A 16,535-nucleotide genomic window follows, 5' to 3' on the forward strand; every position below is an offset into this window, starting at 1 on the left:
CCCTTTTCTCCACAACCTCACCAGCCCTTGTTATTGCCTGTCTTCTAGATATAAGCAATTTTACTGGGGTGAGATAATATCTCATTGTAGTTTTGATTTGCATTTCTCTGATGATCAATGATGTTGAACACATTTTCATAGGCTTGTTAGCCATTTTCACATCTTCTTTTGAGAAATGTCTATTCACATCTTTTGCCCAGTTTAAAATTGGATTAATTTTTTTCCTATGGAGATGTTTGACCTCCTTATACAATCTGATTACTAATCCTTTGCCAGATGGGTAGTTTGCAAATATTTTCTACCACTCTCTGGATTGTCTCTTCACTTTGTTGATTGTTTCTTTCACTATGCAGGGGCTTCTTAACTTGATATGATCCCATTTGTCTATTTTTGCTTTGGTCACCTGCACTTGTGGAGCATTACTCAAGAAATTTTTGCCCAGACCAATGTCCTAGAGATTTGCCCCAACGTTTTCTTGTAGTAGTTTTCTAGTTTGTGGCCTTAGATTTACGTCTTTAATCCATTTTTTATTTTATTTTTGTATATGGTGAGAGATAGTGCTATAGGTTCATTCTTCTGCATATGGATATCCAGTTTTCCCACCATGATTTACTGAAAAGACTCTTCCCTACCCAGTATATGTTCTCAGCACCTTTGTCAAAAACGAGTTCACTGTAAGTGTGTGAATTTGTTTCTAGGTTCTCCATTCTGTTCCATTAGAGTATGGGTTTTTATGCCAGCACCATGCTGTTTTGGTTACTATAGCTCTGTAGTGTAACTTGAAGTCAGATAATATGATTTCTCCAGTTTTGTTATTTTTGCTTAGGTTAGCTTTGGCTATTCTGGGTCTTTTATGGTTCTATAAAAATTTTAGAATTTTTTTTCTATTTCTGTGAAGAATGTCATTGGTGTTTTGCCAGAGATTTCATTGAATATGTAGGTTGCTTTCGGTAGTACAAACATTTTAACAATATTGATTCTTCCAATCCATGAACATGGAATCCCTTTTCATTTATTGGTGTCCTCTTCAATTTCTTTCATCAGTGTTTTATAGTTTTCACTATAGAGATCTTTCCTTTCTTTGGTTAAATTAATTCCTAGGTATTTAATTCTCTGTGTTTCTAATATAAATTGGATTACTTTTAAAATTTCTTTTTCAGATTGTTCACTATTAGCTCCCGATTTTTGTATACTGATTTTGTATCCTGCAACTATACATAATTTATCAGTTCTAATATTATTTTAGTGGAGTCTTCAGGTTTTTCAAAATATAAGATCATATCATGTGCAAACAGGGATAATTTGCCTTCTTCCATTTTAATTTGAATGTCCTTTATTCTTTCTCTTGTCTGATTGCTCTGCCTAGAACTTCCAGTATTATGTTTAATAACAGCAGTGAAAGTGGCATCCTTGTTATGTTCCATATCTTAGAGGAAAGGTTTCAGTATTTCTGCATTCAGTATGATACCAACTGTGGGTCCGTCATATATGTTTTTATTATATTTAGGAATGTTCCTTGTATATTCAGAATTTTGAATGTTTTTATCATAAAGGGATGTTGAATTTTATCAAATGCTTTTTCAGCATCAATTGAAATGATAATATAGTTTTTATCTTTAATTCTGTTGACAAGATATATCACATTGATTGATTTGCATATGTTGAACCATCCTTGAATCCCAGGGGCAAATCCCATTTGCTCATGGTGATTGATCTTTATAATGTGTTGTTAAATTTGATTTGTTAGTATTTTGTTGAAATTTTTGGCATCAATGTTGATCAGAGATATTGGCTTGTAATTTTCTTTTTTTAACGTGTCTTTGGTTTTGTTATCAGGTTAATACTGGCCTCATAGAATGACTTTGGAGGTATTCTCTCCACCTCTATTTTTTTGAAGGAGTTTGAGTATAATTGGTAGTAATTCTTTTTAAAATGTTTGATAGAATTCAGCAGTGAAGCCATAGGGTCCTGGGCTAGTCTTTGCAGGACAACTTTTATTACAGTTCCAATCATATTACTTGGTATTGGTCTGCTCAGGTTTTGGATTTCTTCATGGTTCAATCTTGGTAACTTGTATGTGTCTAGGAATTTGTCCATTTCTTCTAGGTTTTCCAATTTATTGATATGTAGTTGCTCATAGTGGTCTCTAATAATCCCTTTAAATTCCATGGTCAGTTATAATGTCTCCTTTTTCATTTCTGATTTTATGTATTTGTATCTTCTCTCTTCTTAGTCTAGCTAAAGGTTTTTCAATTTTGTTTAACTTAAAAAACAACTTTTGTTTCATTGATGTTTTGTAATATTTTCTTCATTTCAACTTCATTTATTGCTGCTCTGATCTTTATTATTTCTTTTCTTCTACTAATTTTGGGCTTGACTTGCTCTTGCTTTTCTAGTTCTTCAAGGTCCATCATTAGATGATTTACTTGAAGTTTTTTCTCTTTTTTTTTTTATGTAGGTACTTACAACTATAAACTTCACTTTTAGTATTGGTTTTGCTGTACTAGGTTTTGGTATGTTGTGTTTCCATTATCATTAGTTTCAATTTTTCAATTTCCTTTTTAATTTCTTCACTGACCCACTGGTCATTCAGGAACATATTGTTTCATTTCTATGTGTTTGTATAGTTTACAAAATTCCTCTTCTTATTAATTTCTAGTTTGATTCCCTTGTGGTCAGAGAAGATGCTTGATATTATTTCAATTTTTTTAATGCTTTAAGACTTGCTTTGTTAGCTAACATATGGTTTATCCTTGAGAATGATGCATGTGCTGAGGAAAAGATTGTGTGTTTTCTAGCTTTTGGATGAAATGTTCTGTAAATATCTATTAGATTCCTTCGTTCTATAGTGCAGATTAAGTCCAATGTTTCTTTGTTGATTTTCTGTCTGGACGATATGTCCAATGCGGAAGGTGGAGTGTTGATGTTTCCATGTATTATTGTATTGGGGCCTATCTCTCTCCTTAGCTCTAATAATATTTGCTTTACATATCTTTAAGTATACTTTAAATTATTATATTCTCTTTCTGGATTGATCCCTTTATATATAGTGACCTTCTTTGTCTCTTCTTAAAGTTTTTGCCTCAAAATCTATTTTGTCTGATACAAGTATAGCTACTCCTGCTCTTTTTTGTTTCCACTGGCATGGAATATCTTTTTCTATCCTTTAATATTCAATCTGTGTGTGCCTTTATACGTTGTGTATTTCTTGTAGACAACAACTCATTGGGTCTTGTTTTTTCAATCCATTCAGCCACTCTCTGGCTTTTGATTAGAGAGTTTAGTCCATTTACATTCAATATTATTGTTGATGATAAGTAAGGACTTACTCATGCCATTTTGTTATTGGTTTTTTTGGTTGTTTTATGGTCTTCTCCTCCTTTCTTTCCTTCCTGTCTTCCTTCAATGAAGGTTATTTTCTGTGGTCTTATAATTTAGATGCTTGATTTTTATATTTTGTGTATCCGTGCTGTGTGTTTTTGGTTTGAGGTGACCATGAGGCTTGCAGTTATACCTTATAACTCATTATTTTACACTTATAACAACACTGTTTTCGTAAGCAAACAGAAAACTAATAAAGACTCTACACCTTACCTTCATCCCCCCTTTTTGTTAACTTTTTGTTTTTTCTATTTACATCTTATTGTACTCTCTATGTCTTGAAAAGTTGTTATTGTTGTTATTATTTTTGATTGGTTCATCATTTATTCTTTCTACTTAGGATAAGAATAGTTTACACACCACAGTTACAGTGTTATCTTATTCTGTGTTTTTCTGTGTAATTATTATTACCAGTGAGTTTTGCATCTTCAGGTGATTACTTATTGCTCATGAATTTCCTTTTCTTTCTGAATGAAGTACTCCCTTTCGCACTTCTTGTAGGACGGGTCTGGTGTTGATGGAATGTTTCAGCTTTTGTTTGTGTGGGAAAATCTTTGTCTTCTTTATGTTTGAAGGATATTTTGCCAATTTACTATCCTAGGGTAAAAGAATTTATTTCCTTCAGCATTTTAAATATGTCATGCCACTCTCTCCTGGCCTGTAAAGTTTTCACTGAAAACTCTGCTGCCAGACATATTGGAGCTCCATTGTATGTTACTTGTTTCTATTTTCTTGCTGCTTTTAGGATCCTTTGTTTATTCTTGACCTTTGTGAGTTTCGTTATTAAATGTCTTGAGGCAATGTTCTGTGTGAAAATCTGCTTGTTTCTATAACCTTCTTGCATTTGGATATTGATATCTTTCTCTAGGTTTTGGAAGTTCTCTGTTATCCATTTGAATAAACTTTCTACCCATATTTCTTTTTCTATCTCCTCTTTAAGGTCAATAACTCTTATAATTTCTCTTTTGAGGCTATTTTTATATCATGTAGGTATGCTTCATTGTTTTTTATTCTTTTTTTAATTATTTCTATTTTTAAAATTATTTTTTCTGTTGTCTCTTATGACTGTGTATTGTGGTCATAAGACCACAATAGCCCGTGGTCAAGCTCACTTAAAGCCATCCCATTACTGGGTATATACCCAAAGGAATATAAATCATGCTGCTATAAAGACACATGCACATGTATGTTTATTGCAGCACTACTCACAATAGCAAAGACTTGGAACCAACCCAAATGCCCAACAATGATAGACTGGATTAAGAAAATGTGGCACATATACACCATGGAATACTATGCAGCCATAAAAAAGGATGAGTTCATGTCCTTTGTACGGACATGGATGAAGCTGGAAACCATCATTCTCAGCAAACTATCACAAGGACAAAAAACCAAACACCGCATGTTCTCACTCATAGGTGGGAATTGAACAATGAGAACACTTGGACACACGAAGGGGAACATCACACACCAGGGCCTGTTGTGGGGTGGGGGGAGGGGGGAGGGATAGCATTAGGAGATATACCTAATGTAAATGACGAGTTAATGGGTGCAGCACACCAACATGGCACATGCGTACATATGTAACAAACCTGCACGTTGTGCACATGTACGCTAGAACTTAAAGTATAATTAAAAATATATATATTAAAAAATTTTCTTTTGCTTGATCAATTATATTATTAAAGGACTCTGATGCATTCTTCAGTATGCCAATTAATTTTTCTGCCCCAGAATTTCTGCTTGGTTCTTTTTAATTATTTCAATCTCTTTGTTAAATTTATTGGATAGAAATCTAATTTCCTTCTCTGTGTTATTTTGAATTTGAGTTTCCTCAACACAGCTTTTCTGAATTCTCTGTCTAAAACGTCACATATCTCAATTTCTCCAGGATTAGCCCTTGGTGCCTTGTTTAGTTCATTTGGTGAGGTCATGCTCTCCTGGATGGTGTTGATGCTATTAGGTGTTCTTCAGTGTCTGGGCATTGAAGAGTTAGATATTTATTATATTCTTCACTGTCTGGGCATGTTTGTACTTGTTCTTCTAGGGAGGGCTTTCCAGATATTTAAAAAGTCTTGGGTGTTGTGATCTAAGCTGTATCTGCTTTGGGAGGAACCCTAAGCCCAGTAACACTGTGGTATTTGCAGACTCATAAACCACCTTGATGATCTTGGATAAGATCCAAGAGAATCCTCTGGATTACCAAGCAGAGACTCTTGTTCTCTTTCTTTATTTTCTCCCAAACATACGGGGTATCTCTCTCTGTTCTGAACCCCCTAAAGCTGGAGTGGGGTGACACAAGCTCCCCTGTTGCCTCCACTGCTATGACCAAGCAGGGGCAGATCCGAAGCCAACACAGTACTGTGTCTCACCCAAGGCCTGCTGTAACCACTCCCTGACTACTGCCTATGTTCATTCAAAGCCCTGGGGCTTTACAATCACCAGGTGTCAAAGCCTGCCAGACCTGTGTCCTTCCCTTCAGGTCAGTGAGGTCTCTTATGTCCTGGGTGCATCCAGAGGTGCCATGTGGGAGTCAAGGACTAGAATCAAAAACCTTAGAAGTCTACCTGGTGTTGTACTATAGTGTGGCTGAGCTGGCACTCAAACCACAAGACACAATCCTTACCACTCTTCCTTCTCCTCTCCAAAGGCAGAAGAGCCTCACCCTGTAGCCACCACCACCAAAGGCCACAAGGAGTACTTCCAGACTACTACTGATGTTCCCTGAAGGCCCAAGTGCTCTTATTTCAGTTTTGGTGAATGCTGCCTGGCCTGGGATTCACTCTTCATGACAGTGGGCTTCCTTCTGGCCCAGAGCACGTCCAGAGTTCCCATCCAAGAGTCAATTCCTGGAATCAGGTGCCCCAAGAGCCCACTAGGTGTTCTACCCTCCTGAGGCTGTTTTGCTACCTGAGGTGCAAGAGAAAGTTCCTTTTACTTTTCCCTTTGCTTTTCTCAAGCAGAAGGAGGTGCACCCCATAGTCACCACAGCTAGTAATGTGCTGAGTCTCACCTGAAGCCAGCAAGTTTAAGAGGCTCGCCCAAGTCTCTTGATGTAGTACCTGAGTATTGCTGCTAATTATTCAGGGCCTAAGGGCTCTTCAGTTAACAGGTCATCAATGCTACCAGGACTTGGTCTTTCCCTTCAAGGCAGCAGGTTTCCTTCTAGCCCAGGGTGTGTCTAGAAATGTTGTTCATGAGCTAGGGCTTGGAACAGGGAGTTTCATGACTCTGACCAGTGCCCTATTCTGCTGTGGCTGAGCTGGTATTCAAGATGCAAGACAAAGTCCTCCCTACTCTTCCCTCTCCTGTCTTCAAGTGGAAAACAGGGGTCTCTTTTGGTGCCATAAGCTGTGCAGCCTGGGGTTAGGGGAGGAGTGATGCCAGTACTCCCTCGGCTGCTCCAGCTTTTTTCTCAGTAGATCTCGTGTCCTGCAGTCCACTGCCTCTGGGCCCAGTTCAGCACTAGTACTCACCTATGAGTTGCAGTCTTTAAGGCCTAGTATGCCTTTCAAGTTTATTTAGAGCACAGAGCACTTTAGCCCACAGTGGTGAGGTTTGCAGGAACTCAGTTTCTGACTCTGGGATCAGCGATTCCCCTCTGGCTTTGTCTGGTTTAAATGATCCCTCCGTGGGTGAGCATTAGCTGAGTTTAGTCCAGTTTTCCTTTCTGCTCTAACAGGACAGCACTGAGTTAACTGCTTCACAATTGTATTGCTCTCCCTCCCAGAGAGGTGCTCTCCATACCACACTGCCAGGGGTAGGGGAGGGTAGCATCAGCAATTCAATACTGTATTTTCTATCTCTTCAGTGCCTCTTTCAGTGATATGTCAGAGCCAGGTACTAGGAGTGCTCACCTGATTTTTTGCTCTTATGAAGGTGCTTTTTCTGTGTAGATAGTGTTAAATTGGTATCCTTGAAGTGGCAATGATTAGTGGAGCCTTCTATTCTGCCATCATGCTGTGCCTCCTCCCACCAGGGTTTTTATTATTATTATTATTTTTAACAAGTTTCCCTTCAAAATGCACATTTATTTTGGAAAATAAATATGTTAAGCCAGTTGCCACCCACACCTTAAGTCAAGTTAATTTAATCAGAATTCTTCCTCTCTAACAAATAGATGGGTTTCACTGTGGAAGTAATGAGAGACTGTTTTGAGTAAGGGACAGAGATAAGGTTAATTTGAGAGTGTGGAAACACTGCTTAGGCATGGGGAGGATTGCACAAAGCTGTCCCCAGCCCTTCTTTTAAAGTGCCAACATTCTTGGGAAAGGTTATCCAAAATAGTTACACATTGGTCTATCTGATCTGGTTTACTCCTAGCAGGAATGAGGAGGGCCTGGTGTAACAAGCTGGAGAGGAGGAAGGAGGAAAGGGAGGGCATTTTTGTGCCTGAACCCCATCAGCAACCTAGGACCTTCATGTGGTTCATGCTTCATAGATCAGGGAAAAGCAGAAAGAGGAAATTAAGGAACCAGTGAGGTTTGTCCCAACCAAATTATTTGTCCCTAGTGCTTCCCTCTCTTAAGTGAAAATTCAAGCCTCAGCAGAATATTCCTAGAGGTTCCCATGACTCTTCAATAGTTGAGAATGTCGGTTTAATTAATGGATCAGAGTCTTGGCACTCTTTAATGTAACAAGGGTACCCCAAAGCTGGCCATTGCAGCTGTGTCTGCATCACAGGGAATAGTCTCTGCCATACAAAGGACCTAATGGTGGACTTTCAGGTGCCACAGCAGGCCCGCATGAGAACAAACCTCAGTTGAAGAAGCCTTTCTGGTTATTCTAAAATCATATCACAAAGGTGAGGATCTACCTCTACATTTGGCTGTGGTGATTTTCTAACCTGTATGTTCTTCCTCTTATATGCAAATCTGCTTGTCTAACACACAGGGACACAAATTTGAGTTCACATTGAATGGGCTTACAATTTGTTTCAGAGCCAAGGATTGCTGTCCAACTCTTTCAGATGTTCTTCCCCTCACTGTTACTAGGGTGAAAAGTCAGTAAGGTTGTAGACAATGAAGGGAAGGGGAGGGAGGAGAAGTTACTTGAGGGCAAGGGGAAAAAAGGAAGGAGGAGAAAGGAAGTAGCTAATTGTGACCTGTTGGTTCCAATACATACATACACACAAATTCATAAAAGAAAGAAACCTTCTCTACTACCTAGGCCTCCTAAGGATGAAATCAAGGCCAAAAAGTTTAAGATATTGTTAGAAATGGAGGAGTCATGCTTAAGGTGGTCTTCACAGCACAGTTTGAGATCATGAAGTGCAGAAAGTGCAGTGAAATACATTCATGCAGATGTAACATACCTCTTCCTCGTATGCACCCTCACTCAATATATGCATGAATGTAGTTGCATACCATGACTTCTGCACTCACACAGACACACACAGAGGTACACATTGCCAAATACCAAAACACACATGTATATACCCATATAGGTACATGTATACAAAGTCAAATATGGATGCCTGGAAAATATAAACATGGTAGTACACACAAGAAAACACAGTTTTGAACAAGATGGCTATGTAAATAATAGTAGCTACTATTTATCAGGGGTCTACTGTGTGTCCAGCACTTCACATATCCTGGCTCATTAATTCTCAAAAATTCTGCTCTGTGGCAGATATCATTAATCTCATTTTAAAAATGGGAAACTAAAACTTAGAGAAGATACTAACTTGCCAAGAGACATGAAGTTAGTATGGCTTATAGCAGAGCAGAAGTCCGAAACCAGGCCAGTCTCCCTGAAAAGTTGCAACTTTCCAGTAGCTGTGTGTTGTAGACTGTCATGACATTTCAAAGACACGACACTTTAGAAACATCCATAAACAGATGCATACCCATTTATAGGTACTCATGCTCCTTAACCAAGAGAATTTTAAAATGTGATTAACATAATTGAGGGTCTGTTGTCATCGTAATCATTTGTTTGAACTAAACAATCTAGAATTCCATTGAGTGATTAGTACCCATTGGTAAATTAAAATGTGTTTAAATTATCTCTACAGTATTTAAATTTAAACACTCTTGTATCTTGGAGCAGGGCCAGCCAATATTTTTAAATAATAACACTATAATTAAAGCTTAGGGTAGGCTTAGGATCTCATTCAAGTTAACAAAAGATTACCCTTCACACCAGAATTTAAAACAAGGCTCTAATTAATTAATGTGCTAATTGTTCTTCTTTTTTTGCAATCGTTCAAAAAGATGCTGCATGGATATTCACACAAAAACCACAGCTGATACCCTGAAGGATTGCAGTGCTCAGAAAGCTGTCATTTCACTGTGCTATCCTGGGCAAATGTGGGGCACTCCTGTGATGTCAAATGTAGGCCTAGAGTAGAGTCCTCTAATGTGAATTTACACTCTCAAATATTGGAGAGCTGTAGCTATCACTAGAATAGGGAACTCAGCCCCCTCGGTTTGCCTGAGACAGTCCAGCTCCCTCAGTTTGCCTGAGACAGTCCAGCTTACTCCTATTGTCTTGATTTAGTTGTTAAGAGTACCTTAAAAAGTGTCCTAATTTGGGTGATGACTTACCTGGTCACCCTACGTCAGATCATTCGCAGAGTCTTGAATCTTACCAGCAGAGAAGGAGACGAAGTGGGGAAGAGAGATGAGGAGATGGATAATGGTGACTTTCTTCCTGGGCCAAGACTCCTATTAGCATTGATATTTTTGCCAGAGTGTGGATTTCCTGTCATGGCCCCCTAGTTTGTACAATCATAGCCACGTACAGTTCCAGTTACTAGGGGCTTTCCACCTTCCTGTGGCACAACCAAAATTATAGTGTTTCCTGGGAACTAAGACTTTTTTCTTCTTTGTGGTACATACAAATTTTAGCACCTTGTAATAATGGTGATGATGCCACAGAACAGACATGGGATTCAAAAAACAATTCCTTAGTGTTTCACAATTTTATCTGGCTAGGAATTAGAAGATTACAACTCAATGTAACATATAGACCTTACAGAAGAAAGAAAATGTTTGCAGAACATTTCCAACAAAACATTCAGGGGAAGGCACATACTCTGAAGATTGGAAACACTAAACAAAAACACATGGGGTGTGTCATGGGGAGCAATCCTGCCTGAGCAAGCAAGAGGTTGACTGCGCTGCTGGACATTTTTCAAGTCTAACTTCTAAGGATTTTTCTCCTGAAGAGACTGAAAGGAGAACAATGGGGGTCAAACTGCAAAACACACAGCCAGCAAAAGCCAATGTTTTCTGTGGGATCTTTGAAAGACAATGAGAAACGATAACACGTCAGATCCCTAAAATACCTTTCTTTTGAAAAGCCCATTGCTCTTTCACATTTTAAAATTATATTCTCTTGACATTTGTATAATACAGTCATGAAGAAATAGAGGGACTTTCCCTAAGTTTTGCAAGACAATGACAGAGCCAGAATCAGACTAAGCTTTCTTGATTTCAAGCCTAGGAGGGTTTTTTTTTTGTTTTGTTTTTAATTGAACTTTGTGCCTATGGTAAGATTCCTTTAGTATAGTGGCTAAATGCAAGGACTCTTGAACTTGACTGTTAAAGTTTGAATCCTGGCTATACCACTTACCAGCTGCATGACTTTAGGTAACAACCTTCACTTCTCTGTGCCTCAGTTTCTTCATTCATGAGACAGAATAGTAATAAATAGTAATAGTACTTCTTTCAGATTGTTTCTGGAAGGATTATATGTGATATTACATATAGAGCTCAGAGCAGATCTTGGCACATAGCAAACATTCAATAAATGTTAGCTGTTAAATAAAACAATTTCTAACACCAATTGTGGGTCCTTCACTAAGCAATCAGTTGGATAGACACACAGCTGAATAAATCTCAAAATATCCATTAATGATCAACTCATCTTCGGGGTAACCAAAGAAGTGAGTCACATTAATTGTGTAACCATAAATTTGGTAGTTAGTCCCTGTGATACAATTACATTTTTGGCAGTTCTGTTAAAGCACAGGTTTCTGAGCTCTTTAGATACCAAGAAACGAGTATTAATATTTATCAGAGTATGTTGCAAGTTTCTTTCTAAATAATTAAACAGGAGGGAGGCCTCCTTAAAGGGTTTTTGATGACCCAAGAATGAAACTTATCCTAAGCTAAATTGTACAGAAAAAAAATTAAAACATGCTGAGAAGAACATGACATGGTTTAGTTTTCCTCCTGGGGATTAATAAGTATGTGGCATTTTACACTCAACTCTAATGCTACAACCATAATCTATTGTTTCAATCAAAAGTTCCTGCATCCTTAACATTAGTTTCTTGAACTTGCCATTTAGATGCCAACAGTAATACCAAATATCTGCATTCTCCAATCAATGGCCTCTACCTGCCGTAAATGCCTTTCTCTGTATTGTCCAAGGCAAAAGAAAGGGCAGCCAGAAACAGTGTTTACAAGGTGAATTGTCCAGGAAATTGTGCCCAAAGTGGAGGAGGATTGTAGCTTGTACATTTTGTAGGCAAAGAACAGTTGGCTGAAGAACAAACACGGATTTAATGTTCCTTTCTTCCTTCCATATGAAGAGAGCCATGCAGGCTCTAAAACAGCTTTCTCTGTCATTCAGGCAGGATATGAACTCTGCTGTTGTTCCACATCACCAGATGAACATCTGACAAACCTACAGGGATGCAATTGAGGTAGGACACTTAAAACTCCCTGCAGTGGCCCCTGCTATCTCTTTTATACTACTGTCTGATACCTCCTTCCCAAGGAGCAGGTTGGAGAGGCAGGACAGTATATAAGCATTACTCTTTCTCTCCTCCCCAGTCCTTTCCAGCCCCAGAGGCCTCAGGTCTTAAAGCTTTGAGCTATGTGAGCTGTTGTATAGATGAAGTGGGTGCTGTGTTGGTGTTCACTTGCATCAGCTCCTAAGGGCTGATTGTGTTCATCTCTTTCCAACTTCATATTTAGTGACATGCTACTAGCTTGAAGTTAATTATGGTGGAGATATTTTCACTATGGAAACTGGCAAATGTTTCAAATCAAGGCTTCCCTCCCCACATCACAGGGCTAGTCGTTGAACATTTACCAGCACATCCCTGGGCAGAATAAACTGCCATTGTGTCAGATAGAGCTCCTTCATATGGTTAGGTGAGGTGAGAACCTTTTGTCCCTTGGCAAACATTGAGAGCTTTTAGCTAGCTGAAGAGCTTCACTGAATTAGGACTGGACAGTTTTGGTTCAATTTTTCACTTCAGGGTTGTCGGCTGTGGCAGTGCTAACAACATATCTGCAAATGGTACTAGATTACCCATCCTTCCCACACCTAAGAGGTCTCACCCCATCAAAGAAGAATTTGAGGCCCAAGATGCTAGACATTGCTCTAAAGAGCAAATCCAAAACAAGCTAAACTTGGAAGAAACTGAATTCAATGAAAGGAGCAGAACTAGCCTGCTTTCAAGTTTTTGATCATCATTTCAGGGAGTGAGATTTCTTCCATTATCAAAGAAAGGAGGGGATTGTACACAAAGCCAGGAACCAATTTGAACTTTAATGACTAAACAGAGAGGATTGGGTTAAAGCCAACTTAGAGAACCAGTGGAAGGGATGGAGGTTGAAACAATACAGGCATAGAACAAACAGGCTTTAGGCCACAAGTAAATCTAGACAAATACAAAACACATGGTGTGGTCTCAGAGCACAGGCTTTGCTCTTTGCCTCTCTTCCACACTGCTTCCTTTAAAGGTGGTTGATCACATATTGATAGTACTGTAACAAGAGAAAGGTATCTGTTGGTATTTTGCCTATGTTAGATTCCAAAATAGAAGGTAAGGCCCCAGCTTGCCCTCCTAGAATAAGGTCAGGATCCAGTTCTCTCTGTGGTACTATCATAGAATTGCCAAATCTGAGCACTAGAAGATTATCTTCTACTTCAGTCCCCTTCATTAACAACTTTGGAAACCGAGACCCAGAGAAGTGAATTCTCTGAAGTCTCAAAGCTGATTAATGGCAGATATGGGCCAAAAGCTCAGGACTGATACATTACTGTGAAGCACAAGTCAAATATTCCTTAAGAGTTTCTCTTGTAAATATCCACGTAGAGATGGGGTATGTCCTTGTGAAGTCGAGAAGACCCTGATCTAGTTACTGGTCCTAACTTTCACACTGCAGCCCCAAATCTACAACTCTTCTTCCAGATCACAGAAGTATTTACAAATTTAATTCACATACAGTCTAGAAATCTTGGCTTTTAAGAATTATTGATAGCAAATACTTGACACAAGAGCATCTGTGAACTAGGCAAAATTCTATGATGTGTAGGGAGTAAATCATGGCTGGGGGGCCTTTACTGTATTCATAATCAACAAGCTTTTACCTCCGGGTGGGACTTATTCTGACCTCCGAAACAATACAGGCTCGAAAATGACTGAGTACATTGAATAGATTTTATCTCTGAGTTGCAGAACTCTATTACTGAGGGCTTTCTCTTCACTCTTCAACCATTTTCCAGTTGCCGTGCTATGTAGTCACCTTGAGACAGCAAATCCCTTTGTACAGAATACCAGCCTGTCTGCAGAAAGTTCTTCTAGGGGTATTTAGGCTCACTGTAACCCTTTTACTGTAACCCTTTCACTCACACAATTTTTTATACAAACTCAGTATGATAACGATTCAGCAGGTGACTGACCATGCCTTCCTTGGGCTTCCTTGAATCTTGAGGACTTTCCTGGTTTCAATATCACAGGGTCAACTTATGATATCACTTTGTAGTTCTGCTGCTGGGAGGGAAGAGGAAATGGAATAAAGGATAATAGACTGCTATGAGCTGACAAGCTATAGATGGCCTGCAACTTGGGGAATCATTGTATTTCTACAAGGCTCAGGGCAAACGGGAGATCTAAATCTGCTGGATGAGAGAGAACTAACATTTCTTTTTTTTTTTTTTTGAAATTTCTTTTTTTTTTTATTATACTTTAAGTAACATTTCTTAAAGGCCTTTTATGTGATAGGGAAGTCAACTTTGAGTCTTCCCAAAAATTGCATGCACTACAGGGAAATTGAGCCTCATAGAAATTAAGCGATTCAGGTAGGAAGTAGCTCAACTAGAATGAGACATCGGGTCTGTTGGATTGCTAATTCTATTTCAAAATTCATACTCTTTCTACAAGACCAGCCTACCTCCATAAAGGGAGGGAGGGACACCTGAGCTGAGTTCTGACTGGCCTCTTCTTACATCCCCTCCTTGAAGAAGGGCCTCTCCTTAGCCCTGTTGATAAGCTCATCTGTTCAATCTGAGTTTGGCAGCTGCCAAAAGAAAGTTTGCCAGCCTAGAAAGAGAAACAAAGGCAGTCGGAGTCAGAGGCAGCAGCCTTCCAGGTACAGAATTCAGGCTGAACTCAAGACCTTGCTTTGGAGAATTCCCATGTGCTGACTCTTTACACAAGCCACATGAATAGTTCCTCAGAGACGTGGCTGTTCTCAATATACCTCTCCAGCATGAACACCATTTGCTTCAGAAAGAAAAATCATTCTAATTATTCACACTACAGAGTGGACAGTCAGGGCTTGTGCAAACTAATTTTAATGCTTGTGGAAAGGGAAGTAGGCAGGAAAACATTTTACCTGTCTGTCTGTCATTGTCTTTGCCAAGAGTACCAAATCCTAGCATTCATTAGTTCACTCATGCAGCCTACAAATAATGACTCCAACTATGTGCCAGTTAGTGTGCTGGGCTCTGGGGCTACAAAGGCAAATGGCATAGCCCCTTCCCCTACCCTTGAAGAGTTCCCAGTTCTTAGCATAACTACAAGCAAGCTCCTAGAGGCAGTCTGGATCGGTGGCTAATAGCCTGGGTCCTAGAATCAAACCTCTGGGCTAAGGTCCTGATTCCACCACTTACTAGTTGTGTGACTTTGGACAGATGACTTAGCCTTTCTGCTCCTCATCTTTGAAATAGGGTTGAGAGGATTAGTTAGCCCATGTCTGGCACATTGTAAAGCCTTAATAAATACTAGTTATCATTACTATAAGCCAAAGTAAATTCTTCTAAAGCCTGTCCTATCAGAATGAGTGTATTCAGTGAATGAGATAACTTCAGATTTTTGGAAAATTGCCCTGAATATGTGGATAGAAATAGAGTCCAGCTGGGGTGATCTTCAAATGAGGGAAGAATGATTCTCCATATCCAGTTTGTTTTGAGAATGAATGCCAATTAGAAGCAGATAGTACTATTGACATTTTATAAACAATGAATTACCCTAAAAGCCTCACATATGTGGAAAATTTCCTTGAAACAACACAGCTTGGGCTGCAAACTGCGCCTTTGTAGGCCTCGATTTCTCTATCTGTGGGTTGAAAGAGTTGGATTAAATTGATTACGGGAGGCCCTTTGGGCTCTGACAGTCAACATTTCTTTTATACTCAGTGCTCAATTGTTATTTATGGAGAAATAAAATTTAATAAAATCTTGAAAGGTTTGTTAGAAAAGTTCCTGTTTTGTCAAATAATTTTGGCTGTGAAAGAAAATTCTAATTTAGTGACTATTGATCATTGCTCAAAATATATGATTTTATTATAATTATATTCCAGAATAACATAAAGCAGTGTAACAGGTTGAAGAGACTTTAAATTAGATCATCTGGTACAGAGCTTCTCAAACTTGGCACTATTGATATTTTGGGCCAGATTATTCCTTGTTGTTGGGGGGCTGTTCTGTGCATTGTACGATGTTTGGCAGTATCTCTGGCTTTTTTGCTCACTAGATGCCAGTTGCACCCACACCAGTTTTCTCCAGACATTGCCAATATCCCCTGGGATAGTATTGACAGATTTAGCAAGTATATTTTATGTGTGAACCCTAGCTGCAAGGCAAAATTGACTCCAGTTAAGAATAACTGATCTAGCCCCTTGCTACTCAAATTTCAACATGGGCATCACCTTGGAACTTGGTCGAAGAGCAGATTCTCAAGCCCCAACCCACACCTACTGATTTGTAAGGGAGAGACAGTTTAACAACAGCAATAGGTGATTTTTATGCACATTGAACTGTTGAAAAACCTTGATTTAGTCTTAACCGTGTTTGTGTATCAGAATTACCACTGATGCTTTAAAAAATACAGATGACCACAATGATTCATTCTGATTCAGTAGATCTTCAGTAAGGCCCCAGGATTAGTATTGTTAATTTTTGCT

This window comes from Nomascus leucogenys, chromosome X, assembly GCF_006542625.1.
Source record: "Nomascus leucogenys isolate Asia chromosome X, Asia_NLE_v1, whole genome shotgun sequence".
In the NCBI taxonomy this organism is placed as follows: domain Eukaryota; kingdom Metazoa; phylum Chordata; class Mammalia; order Primates; family Hylobatidae; genus Nomascus; species Nomascus leucogenys.